The sequence below is a fragment of the Choloepus didactylus genome, chromosome X, assembly GCF_015220235.1.
Source record: "Choloepus didactylus isolate mChoDid1 chromosome X, mChoDid1.pri, whole genome shotgun sequence".
NCBI lineage: Eukaryota > Metazoa > Chordata > Mammalia > Pilosa > Megalonychidae > Choloepus > Choloepus didactylus.
In genome coordinates this window covers 136342314-136354281 of record NC_051334.1, presented here as the reverse complement: position 1 = coordinate 136354281, position 11968 = coordinate 136342314, and the positions used below count along the sequence as shown (strand labels likewise).

The 11968-nt window shown below is 40.0% G+C and overlaps 1 long non-coding RNA gene across 1 annotated transcript; it reads right to left on the bottom strand.

The window, feature by feature from the left end:
• Window positions 1-3671: 3671 nt before the first annotated feature.
• LOC119523244 lies at window positions 3672-11387 on the bottom strand. Its single transcript, XR_005214607.1, has 3 exons — window positions 11182-11387; window positions 5902-6195; window positions 3672-4259 (listed from the first exon to the last, which is right to left on the bottom strand). It is a non-coding gene; the product is annotated as an uncharacterized LOC119523244 (long non-coding RNA).
• Between the last annotated feature and the right edge of the window lie 581 nt (window positions 11388-11968).

The window sequence follows — 11968 nt, the reverse complement described above, 5'->3', positions numbered from 1 at the left end:
ACTTGTCCTGGGGGGGAGTGTTCTTGGACACAGTTGGCCAGTTCAGATAACATAGAAGCAGGATGTTTGTTAGCAGATATTTTTTTGTGGCTAGCTTAAACTTGTCCCATCATCTTGCATTTGCTGTAGCAGCAATGTCCTGGGATGCAAGGTATTACAAGTATGTCAAGCTGGAGCTCCCTCATTGGATTTCCAGGTGACCTGGACCTCTTCTGAATAATGTGGGAGCTTGAGAAATTCAAGATGTTTAGTGTAGTCATTATTCCATTTTCACACTAGTATGAATGATGTTTCCTGTAAGTTTTTCATATATATGCTTTATCAGGTTATGGAATTTTCCTTCTTTTCATATTTTGCTACAAGTTGCATTTTATCATTTTTTTCTTTATGAATTGAGATGATAATTATTTTCCTCCTTTCATCTGTTAGCACCATAAGTTATACTTACAGGTTTAAAACCAAACTTACTTTTTTGGTATAAAACAAGTTGGTCAGTATGATAGTGGTTATACACTGCTAGATTTATTTTATTAATATTTTGCTTGTGATTTTGGCATTTATGTTCATGAGTGTGAATGGCCCGTAATTTTCCATTGTTCTTTCTTTGGCTTTGGTGTCAGATTTATATCAGCCACATCAAATAAATGGGAGACAGTTTGCTTTTCATTATCTGGAAAAGTTTGTATAAGATTTTAAAGACCTATTCTTGAATGTTTGATAGATCTCACCTGAAAAATTTTCAATGTTTCTTTTGTGGAAAGAATTTTAATTACTTATACATTTTCTATGGTATTTATAGCAGTATTCAAGTTTTCAAATTCTTCTCAAGTCAATTTGTATAACCTTCCTTCATAAAATTTTTTTCTATGTATGTTATTGTTTGTTGACATTATTATTTATCATGTCTTTTTAGTTGCTTCTTTTTTGATTCAGTTTTATTGAGATATGCTCACATACCCTACAATCATCCACAGTTGTTCACATACCATCATATAGTTGTGCATTCATTACCACAATCAATTTTTGAAAATTTCCATTACTCCAAAAAAAGAAATTAAAATTTAAAAAGAAAACCAAACACCCCATGCCCCTTATCCTTCCCTCATATTAGTAATTTTGTCTCTATTTTATTACTCATCTAGCCATACACTGGATAACAGGAATGTCAGTCACAACATTTTTACAATTACACAGTCACACAATAAAAGCTATGTAGTTATACAATCATTATCAAAGAAAAGAAAACCCAAAACATCCCATCTCCCATCACCCCTATTATTCATTTAATTGCTCTTCCCATTTTTTCTACTCATCTTTCCATACACTGGATAGGTGGTGTGTGAGCCACAAGGTTTTCACAACCACACAGCCACATCATGTATGCTACATAGTAATACAATTGTCTTCAAGAATCAAGGCTACTAGGTCACAGCTCAACAATTTCAGGTACTTCCTTCTAGCTATTCCAATACATTAAAAACTAAAAGTGGACATTTATGTAATGCATAAGAGTAACCTCCAGAATGTTCTCTTGGCTCCATTTGAAATCTCTCAGGCCACATGAACTGCATATTTTTTCATTTCTCTTCCCCCTTTTGATCAAGAGGACTTTCTCATTGTCATGATGCTGGGTTTGGGCTCATCCCTGGAATTAACATCTCATGTTGCCAGGGAGAATTACACCCCTGGTAGCCATGTTCCATGAAGGGGGGAAAGCAGTGAGTTTACCTACTGAGTGGGATTAGAGAGAGAGAGAACACATCTGAGCAAGAAAAGAGGTTCCCTGGGGGAGACTCTTAGGCACAATTATAAGTAGGTTTAGTCTCTCCTTTGCAGTAACAAGATTCATAAGTGCAAGCCCCAAGATTGAAGGCTTGGGTTTCTAAATTAATATCCTCCAATGATTGTGAGAACATCAGTAATTCCCCAGGTGGGGAAGTTTAATACTTCCACATTTTCCACCAGTCTATCAGGGGGGTCCATGAAAACATATTTTTATTCTTTGCCCAAATTACTTTGGGATGTATTGGGGTTTCACACTAATCTGTACAAACCAACCAGATCTCATTCCCTATTCAAATTCCATGTAATTATGGTTTTCAAATAAACTGATCACACAAGTTAAATTATATAATGTGCTACAGAAAATATAGATTTTGCACTAAATAAACTCCTCTTCCTTTTGTCTCACATAGAAGTTGGAGTTTTAAAACACAGTCAATATCATCCTTTACCCTTTAGTCTGATTTGCCTTAGTCCCAACAAGTTATACTTCATTAATATATCTAATTGAAGTCTGAACTCTTTTTCAGCTTTTTAAATAGTTGCTGTTGGGGGTAATATTGCACTCAAAACTGCAGAATTCTATCTCTGATTCTCAGATGTCCTGCAGATACTCATAGTTTCAGGGACCAACCAGGTTATTGACAAAGAGCTCATCATCTCAGAATTTAGAGGTAACCATTACAACTCAGGAATAGATGTAACTGCTGTAAGAGCTTGCAATCTAGGGAACTTTACAATAAAACTTCCTTTGATAACCTGTGCTACAAGATTCATTTCACAGAATGCACACAGTAGAGTTGGTCCATATTAGTGAGGCCTTATAATGTTTGCCTTTTTATTTCTGACTTATTTCACACAAAATGCTGTCTTCAATATTCATTCACTTAGTTGCATGTCTCACAACATCATTTCTTTTGCAGTTGCTCGATATTTTATTGTATGCCTTCACCACAGTTCACCATTCTGGTCATCAGTCAATGTACCCTTGGCCACCACAATCTATTGCAAATCATGAATACTGCAAATACTGCACCAATGAGCAATGAGCAAATATCCATTCATATCCCTGATATCAATTCTTCCAAGTATATACACAATGATGAGGTTGCAGGACCTTATGGCAATCACATACTTAGCTTCTTGTGGAAACAGCACACTGCCCTCCAGATGGGCTGCACAATTCTACCTCCCGATCAAGAGTGAATAGATATATCCCTCTATCCACATTTTCTCCATCACTTTTATCCCTCTGTTTATTTTTTTACCCTGCAATTTTATAGAGATATATTCACACACCATGCAACCAGCCATGGTGTACAATGTTCAGAGTATCATCATGTCATCAAAATCAGCCCTTGAACTCACTCATTACTCCACAAAAAGGATTAAAATAAGAATAATAAAAAAGGCAAAAGAAAAAATAAAATAAAAATAAAATAAAATAAAATAAAAAACAGTCATATAACCACAGCACCAACAAGAATCCTATACTCCACCCTTATATCCCACTCTTATAGATATTTAGCTTTGGCATATTGGCTTTGTTACAATTAATGGAAGCAATATTACAATGATTCTGTTAACTGCAAACTCTAGTTTGCATTGATTATAAGTTTCCACAATGCCATCTATGATGTTTCGGTTTATGTGTCAACTTGGACAGGTGATGGTATCCAAGTGTCTGGTCAAGCAAGCACCGTCCTATTACTGCAAGGACATTTGTGGCTGGTTAATAAACCATAAGGCTGGTTTATTAAATCATCAGTCAATTGACTGCATCTGTGACTGATTACATCCATGAAGGGTATGTTTTTCACAATGAGAGATGTTGCTGACAGGGCGGCAAAGGAATGAAACACCAACACAAAATATAAAGTTCTGGGAACAGGGGACTCAGAGCCTTGTAGGCAAAGAGCACCTCTGCTTGCTCCACAGCATATTTATTAGCTTCACTTTCTCACAAAAAATAGGGCAGTTACTAACAGGCCAGAGAAAGCAAGATAGGGAAGTTAGCAAAACAGGGAAGTCAAGGACAGACCATCCAAGACTTGCATGCTTCTTGTATCAACAATGCAGTTGCTAGGGAAGTCAAGGATGCATTCCCAGCTCAGGCTATTTTCCCACATATCCCCTTTTTTATTTTTGTATGAGGAAAGGACTGAGCAAGCTGTTTCCTTTTCCATTGCCAATGTTTACATCTTGTTGCATATTAGAAGGAGCAATCTAGGTACAGGACAGTAGCAAACGTTGTTGTCATGTTCCAAGACACATATCTTTATGAGGCATGCCTGCACAGCATTCCATGCAGGCATGTGGCTTAACATTCCAAGCCACCACCCCAGATATGGCTTAAGCCACATGGAAGACTCGGTTTCCCACATGTCCCCCTTTTTGCCTCTTCAATGCTGACAAGATGGACCAAGCGCCTTCTTTCTGCTTTAGGTCTGAGAGGGTTTTTCTTGTGCATCTGAGGACTAAACAAAGACATACTAGAATTAGTAAAATTACAAATAGACTTCCCAAGAACCCACCACCTAAAGATTTAACCCATACAATAGGATTCAATCGTTCAAGGCCATTAGCAATGCCTTGCATAGTTTCTGATTCTGAAAGGATATTTAAATTTGCATTTTGTATATCATCCACAGTTTCTTGCAATTTTAAAATGTCTAGTGTAAGATTATTATAATGTCCAAGTAAATGTTTCTTAACTTTATCCCAATTAAAAGGCATGTGATTATATTCATGAGGAGTGACACAAAATGTTGATGTATTCCAATCACATTTTAATTTAAATTGATATTGCAAATTTTCCACCTCTTCTCCCAGAAGGAGAACAGCGTCTTCTAAATCAACAAGGTGAGCATTAGTCTCTTTATCAATTTGTAGCCGCTCACCCCAAGCTTTGCTTGCATTCTTATGCCACTCTTGAACAAATTTTGTAGTTTGAATTGATTGATGTAAGGCTGTCCCAGCGACAGCAGCTGTTGTTGCTATAGCTATTAAGCCTACAAGAAAAGCGATTAACAATCCAAGAAATCTTTTTGTTCTTTTATATACTTTCTCTAATATTTGTAATAACATATGCATATCAGGTGATGACTCCCAAGGTCTGTGTTGTGAAACAGAGAGCCATAGAACTTTTCATTGTCTGAGAATAACAACAGTGGTGTTAGTAGAGTCTATAGTATTATTTAAGCAAGTATATAATGAACAACTTCTATTTTTCATACAACTAACTTCTTTAGTAATAGTATTAATGGTTAGGTTTCCTATCCAAAACACATAAGGATCTTTAACACAGGCTTGTATTCCAAAAGTATCTATCTTTGTAAAATTTAGAGTATAATTAGTCTTATCCATATAATTCCCATCCCATTGGGAGATGTTACATAAACAAATGGGGAGCCTCCAAAGCATATCTTGAATGTAGGAATTATTTAAAGTAGATTTGGGTGGGGACCAGCCAATGCCATGCCAAATAATAGGATATTTAGCCTGGGTTTGAATACTAACGGAATGGTTATAGTTACGGAACTTCCATCTCAACTTCTTGTGATCAGAGCAATTTGCATTGGTACAATGCTGAACTGCATACCCCTTAGGGGACCAGTCAGTTACAATTCCATAGGAACCATTCTGCACCAACACTCCACTAGTTGCTCTACAATCATCCCAATATGCCCTTTGCATCTCCGGCAACCAATATCATGGTGTGTGACAAATAGGCCATTGGGGAGCATGATCAGTAATAGTAATATTTTCATTATAGGCAAAACTATATCCAGATATTAAAAATAAGGATGACTTTGAAATATTATTTTGTTTGGGTATGACCAACAACCATGCCTGCCAGATTAAGGTTAAACACCATTCACCCTGACCTACACACAAAGGTAAATGCTTGAAGGCCAATGATTGAGAATAATTTTTTCCTTCATCCTCAGGAAACTGGGGAAGTCTCTCATCAATTGGAGGAGGCAGCCAAGTACCATTGCTAAAGTATACTGTGGGGGAGGGATGATCCCACTCCACAGGTTGCAGCAATGGGGGGTTAGGAATGTAAGCCCAATAGGTATAATTTCCAGAATGAGCACATGCCAGAGATATACTCACAGCAATAGCAATAAGAGCCAACATTGCTGCCATCAGGTTAGAACCTGTCATATGCAGCTTGTCTCGTTGGACTTATTTTTCAGCATCCTGACATAATTTCTTTATCTGCCCCCAGGTGGGATGTCGAGCTTCTCTAGTTCGGGGTGTTGGCCCAGTCACTGTTGTCTTCAGAGTCAGCCCCTGCAGCTGCATCACTGGTGGCTCGACGTCCCACAGCCATTTTCTTTTCTTCCCCGGAGTCATGATATGGCTTGAGTCATCGAGCCCTAACCCAAATTGGTGCCCGTCCATCACCTGGGGAAACACAAGCATAACCTCATCCCCATGTTAGCAATGTACCCATTGTCCACTCATTAGTCAATACATCTTTCCACCATATAGGGGGTGCCTTGTGAAAGTAATGTTTTAATGTTGTTTTTTCTACTGGGAAATGTCTCTCTGCTGTGGTGCCTCCCAGCTTCTCATAAAAATTTAAGAAGTTTAAAGTAAACAGGGCTCTCAACCAGCTCTCATGAGGAGTCCCATCATCTCCCCCTTTTTGTCTTGTAAGCATAATTTTCAAGGTATAATGTGCACATTCAACAATTGCTTGTTCCTGTGGATTATAAGGGATACCTGTGGTGTGGCAAATAACCCAAGCAGTAGTAAAAGTAGCAAACTTTGCAGAAACATAGGCAGGGCCATTGTCAGTCTTTAGGGTCTGAGGCAAGCCCATAGAAGCAAAACAAGCAAAGAGGTGAGCAAGAACATGGTGGAATGTTTCACCAGTTTGTGCTGTAGCCCAAAGAAAACCAGAATAGGTATCAATACTAACATGAACTGCAGCTAAATGGCCAAAAGACAGGATGTGAGTAACATCCATTTGCCAGAGATCATTAGGAGCAAGACCGCGGGGGTTAACTCCAGCCTCCTGAAGAGGTGGGGCAGTGATGAGCTGACAACTGGGGCAGGAGGAAACAATATCCTTAGCTTGTGCTCTGGTAAGAGGAAAATGATGCATAAGACCATGCACACTAAGATGTGTCAAAGAATGAAAATGCTGGGCTCCAGTAAAAACAGGTAGGAGTAATTTGTTAGCTGCTTCATTGCCTGCTGAGAGAGGACTAGGCAATTGAGTGTGTGAATGAATGTGAGTAATATAAAATGGGGCAGCATGCTGGCAAATTGTCATTTGAAATTTCTGAAATAATTGGAGTAACACCAGAGAAAGCGGCTGCTTGATTTTAGCAGTTTCGATAATAGAAGCTACATGTACTACATAAGCAGAGTCAGACAAAATATTAATGGCCTCTGGGAAATCAGCCAGTACAGCTATTACCATGGCTAATTCAGCTTGTTGAGCAGTAAAATTAGGCAACTGCAGGAGTTTAGACTTTGGACCAGTGTAAGCAGTGCAACCCTTAGAAGACCCATCAGTAAAAACAATGGGAGCATTAACTAATGGATAACAAGAAGTGATTTCAGGCAAAATCCACTGAGTGCGTCGAATGAATTGAAAAAGGTCATTTTTTGGGTAATGATTGTCTAGCTGAATGACATAATCAGCAAGAGCAATTTGCCAAGATGAATGCTGTTGCAAAATTACAGAGAGTTCCTTTGCAGTTACTGGGAGTACAATTAAGCAAAGGTCAAAACCATTTAGTTGTTTTGCACATTTCCTGGCTTGTGCAACCAGGGTGGCTAGAAGATCTAGATAAGGGGAAATGGATTTTACAGAAGAATTGGGCAAAAATAACCATTCCACAAGCTTATTATCTTGTAGAAGCAAACCCGTAGGGGATTTCAGGGTGGAAAAAATCAGCAAGGACAATGGCTTTTGTGGGTTAACACGGGACACCTGGTCTTGTTGGATTTTTGCTTCCACCAATTGCAATTCCTTTTCTGCTGCTGGAGTTAAAGATCTTGGGTTGGTTGATTTAGAGTTCCCACAGAGCAAGGAAAATAAGTTTGTAAGTTCATAATTATCTATACCCACTTTAGGGCAAAGCCAATTAATATCCCCTAGTAATTTTTGTAAATCATTTAAAGTGGTAGTAACATCCCTATGAAGCTGTACTTTCTGGGGACAAATTGTTAGTCTGTCAATGCTTGAACCTAAATACTGTACTGGCAAAGTGCATTGCACCTTGTCAGTGGCAACATTTAAACCTACATTTTGTAAAGCCTTTTGAACAGCAGTGAATAAAGCTTCTACTTCAGGTTCTTGAGGTGCAGAACATAAGATATCATCCATATAGTGGATTATATAAGCATTAGGAAATTTGGAATAGACTGGCTGCAAAGCACGGTCACATAATATTGACAAATTGTAGGGCTATTTAACATGCCTTGTGGCAAAACTTTCCACTGATACTGTTTGGAAGTTTTATTGTTAAGAGACAAAATAGTGAATGCAAATTTTTCTTTATCTTGATCTGCCAAAGGGATAGAGAAGAAGCAATCTTTAATATCAATAGCTACTAAGGCCCAATTTTCAGGGATCATGCTGGGGTTTGAGAGTCCTGGCTGTAAAGGTCCCATAGGCTGAATGACAGCATTAACACCTCTTAAATCAGTTGGCATTCTCCATTTCCCTGACTTTTTCTTTATAGGAAACACAGGAGAATTCCAAGGACTAAAAGATTCCTCAACATGTTGCAATGTTAACTGCTCTTGAACAAGTTCATGTAAAGCCTCCAATTTTTCTTTTGTAAGTGGCCACTGCTCTACCCATACTGGTTTTGTAGTAGACCATACCAGCGGAATGGGCTGTGGAGGCAAATGAACAGCGGCTGCTACAAAAAAGGTTTGTAGCCTAAACCAAAGTGATTGCATTTTGGAGTAATTTGTACAGGTGAAGAAGCATCTTGCAGACTTACACCTAGCCCATGGCCAGGTATGTACCCCATGTCTGGCATCATATTTTGACTCTGAATACTATATACCCCATTGGGGGGGAATATGCACAGTTGCCCCCCCCATTGTTCAAGCAAGTCCCTTCCCCAAAGGTTTAGAGGCAGAGCAGCTACATATGGCTGTAACATAGCTTTCTGTCCCTCAGGGCCAAGACAAGGTAAGATGTTAACACTTTGTATTAATCCTTGTGGAGAACTGAGGCCCGCAACACTAATTTGTGCCTCTTGCAATGGCCAATGCCATGGCCAATGCTGTTGGCTGATGATAGAGACATCTGCACCTGTGTCTATAAGGCCAGTGAATTTATGTCCATGAATAGTGAGCATGCACATAGGGCATGGCTCCTGAAGAGCCTCTGTAAGAAAAATTCCAGCTTTGCCAGTGCTGCCAAAACCCCCATCACCCCATTGCTTTGAAGAGGAACCAACGGGGATATATGGCAACAACAGAAACTGGGCAATCCTTTCACCTTTATGAGCAGTCCATGGGATTGTGGAAGACATAACCACTTGAATTTCTCCAGTATAATCAGAGTCAATAACCCCAGTATGTACACAAACACCCTTAAGATTAAGAGAACTACATCCAAGCAAAAGACCCACCATCCCCCTAGGTAAAGGCCCATAATATCCGGTGGGAACCTTAACAGGAGAATTGTCAGGGAGAAGACATATCTCAGCGTTAGCAGTAAGATCTACTGCTGCACTCCCTGTGGTGGCTGGGGAAAGTTCCAAGATGGAAGGCTTGGAGATGGTGGAGGGACTGCATGCAGATCCTGATGCTGGATTGGGAACGCTCCCTTTTGGCGAGGGGCTAGGAGCTTGCCCTGATTGCCGTTTCCTGAGAAGGAAGTTCCATCTTTATGAAAGGCAGACTGACATTGGCTAGCCCAATGCCATCCCTTTTGACATTTTGGACACGTACCAGGCTGCTTTTGAGAAGGCTTATTTGTAGAATGATTACATTCCTTCCAGGTGTGACCAATTTTGCCACAGAACAAGCACTTTCCCAGGAATCAAGATCCAACCCGCAAATTAGCCATAGCTTGAGCCATCATTTCAGCTTTGTAACCCTCAGTTCCAATATCTTGGCATAAACGAATATACCCAGTGATGTCAGTTTTTCCTTTAAAAGGAGCAATAGCTCACTGGCAGTCTTTATTAGCATTCTCATAAGCCAGCAATTGTAAGATTGTATCCGCAGCCTCTATGTTAATTACCCGGCATTTTATGGCCTCATGAAGCCGCGCAATAAAATCTGGATAAGATTCCTTTGGTCCTTGTAAAACCTTTTGAAAGGACTGAGCAGCTTTCCCTTTGGCCTCAATTCTATCCCAGGCCCATAAACAACAACGCCAAATTTGCTGAATGGCCTGGTCATTGTAAAGAGACTGATTTTCAATAGTAGAATAAGCCCCATTTCCCATTAACTGATCAATAGATATATTTACATCATTTTGCCGATTATCTGCGGCTTGTATCTCTGCATGCTCCATCCACCAGGTCCTAAACTGCAGGTATTCCCCTGAACTAAGGACTGTCTGAGCTAAGGCTGTCCAATAAATAGGAATTAAGTGAGAGCCTTCAGCCAAACCCTGAAGAATGCCAAATGTAAAAGGAGAGTGGAGCCCATAAGTCTGAACAGATTTTTTCAATTCTTTAATAAACTCAAAAGGGATGCCTTCATGAGAAAAACTGTATATCCTGTTACAATGATTAGGATCTTGGCCAGGAGGCATCTCCTCAGTTACTGTAACTGGGAAAGCAACAGGATAACACATAGCTTCTAAATCCCCATGGCGCCTGGCCTCTGCAAGACCTTGCTGTATGCCAGAGAGGTGAGCAGGCTTAACCAGCAGAGTGTCGCCAGGCATGGGAAGAGACAGTGGGGGAGGTGGTGGCCATTCTTCCCAGCAAGGGGCCATGGGGGGTTTAGAACAAGAATAGAAGACCTTAATACTCTTAATCTGGTCTTTATCATCATCGGAAAGGGGATCAGGATCAACATCATCTTCAAGCTCATCCCCCTCCTCCTCATCATCAGTTTTTAAGGGCTCAAGAACAGATTTAATTAAAGTCCAGTTGGACCAAATAGTAATGGGCAGGCTAACTCCCTGCAAATGTTTTTGCTTTAACTCTTTACCTACCCATTCCCAGTCATGCAATTCAAGAGAGCCAAAGGTAGGAAACCAGGAACAATATTTTTCAATAACCTGCAATAATTCCAAAATCTGTGATTTCCCCACCTTAACATCACTGGCCCACAGCAGCTGTCGCAGAAGGGAAATATATGGCACATATTTATCATGTCCTTCCACATTACCCATTACCCTACTATTATGCTCGGGGTTGTTCTACAAAGAATGCATAAAAACATGGCTGTTACCTCCACCCGAGTTCCAGCACTGCTATACCTCAGTCATTCAAGCGATTCTTCTGTCAGGAACCAGGTCCAGTTCTTTGGGCCCCACATTGGGCACCAGTTGGTGCTGACAGAGTGGCAAAGGAATGAAACATGGACACAAAATATAAAGTTCTGGGAGCAGGGGACTCAGAGCCTTGTAGGCAAAGAGCACCTCCGCTTGCTCCACAGCATATTTATTAGCTTCACTTTCTCACAGAAAATAGGGGAGTTAGTAAAAGGCTGGAGAAAGCAAGATAGGGAAGTTAGCAAAACAGGGAAGTCAAGGACAGACCATCCAAGACTTGCATGCTTCTTGTATCAACAATGCGGTTGCTAGGGAAGTCAAGGACGCATTCCCAGCTCAGGCTGTTTTCCCACAGAGAGAATTCAATCAGCTGGATTTAATCTAATCAGTTGAAGACTTTCAAGGGAAAGAGAGAGAGGACCTTCACTTCTTCTTTGGCTAGCCAATGAAGCCTTTCCTGAGTTCATTGAACACCTTCATCAGAGTTGCCAGTTCGCTGCCTGAGGAGTTCATCAACACCTTCATTGGGGTTGCCAGCTTGCTCCCCTCCCTGCCCTGTGGAATTTGGACTCGTGCATCCCCACAGTTGCATGAGACACTTTTCTTATATTTACAGATATCTCTTGTTGATTCTGTTTCTCTAGAGAACCCTAACTAATACACCATCCCTCTTTCAACACATTGCAAATATGTCATTCATTTGTTCTCCCACATTTAAAGACATTTTTATGTTTGTACATTTAA